The sequence below is a fragment of the Anneissia japonica genome, unplaced genomic scaffold (genome assembly GCF_011630105.1).
Source record: "Anneissia japonica isolate Jap-2015-1 unplaced genomic scaffold, ASM1163010v1 scaffold287993_len234700_cov117, whole genome shotgun sequence".
NCBI classification, from domain to species: Eukaryota; Metazoa; Echinodermata; class Crinoidea; order Comatulida; family Comatulidae; genus Anneissia; species Anneissia japonica.
In genome coordinates, this window is record NW_022729488.1 from 131,149 (window position 1) to 132,440 (window position 1,292).

Consider the following 1,292-nt stretch of genomic DNA (forward strand, 5'->3'; position numbering starts at 1 on the left):
AATCTACGAAAGTTCTATCGCTTCGCGAAAATACATGCCGTTCCGATAGTAAACAATGTATTCGTGTAAAATTAACACTGGTGGCGCTGTACACATTACGTCATTTCTATTTTAACTTTACGACCTCGATCATGCATATCAATACTTTCAGAATTGTTTGTCAAATGTAAAACGTGTATTTGAGTATTTTGAAAATTTTGTTGAAAAAAATAAATAAAGTTAAGAGTTTTAACACTGAAATAAAGCTATAGAATTTTATTTTTCAAAAAATGTTAGTATATATATTACCCCATTTTTAAGATTTAATTTGAGCACTAGAGATCTGCTCAGAGTGCACCAGAGAGCATGATCTAGGCCTAAAAATTTCCGGGGCCCTAGGCGGGCCTTCGACCCATGCCTAAATTGTTTCGTTCCTGTGCAAATCTTCATCATCCACAGCCAAACTTATACTTTGCATGTATGGGAAGGTGGAGTGTTAAGAGTGTTAAGAAGTACCCCCTTAGTCCACGTCCACCCCATTAGTCAGCCCTCACCAGTGAAAATAAGCACAAAAGATCAAGGTCAAACAGACTGAATTTACCTAATATCGCCATAATTTGCGTGAGCAATAATTGTTGTATTTGAATGGACGCTAAATAAATAAATGAAAAAAAAAAAATTAAATGAGCGGTCCCACTTCATCGGGCATTTACCCCCATCCCATCACTCACCTTGGGATGCCCTTATCATCTCCAGAGGCAAATTGGCTTCAGATTTAGGATGGAGTCAAAATGTTTAAAAATAAATAAATAAATACAAAAGAGAGAGTGTCGGAAAAAATATGATTCCTAGAATGTCGAGAAATGAGATTTCCCGACTTTTGTGGTGTATTTTAATGACATTTAAGATTTTTTAAGTTCAGAGATTTTCCCTCCCTTGAAAACAGTCATGTCAACTTTGCCATTCTTATTACAGTAAACAGGCCTATGAGTAGTTGCATACGTAGGCCTATTTTGTTTTCCATGAACCAATGAACCCCAATTAGGACGGTGGTGGGAAAATGTTGATTCCTATATGTCGGAAAACGGGTTTTCTCAACTTCTGAAATTTTGGTTTCCCTCTCTTGACGTTTTTTAATGAATCGATGAACCCTAAAGAGGAACCGGGGAGAGGCGGAATCATGTTAGCCCCTGGAAAATTTTGATTCCTAGATTGCGGGAAGTGAGCTTTTCAGACTTCTGAAGCTGTCTCTTATACACATCTAGATGTGTATAAGAGACAGACTAAAAATAATTGTTAATAAACTAATGTTA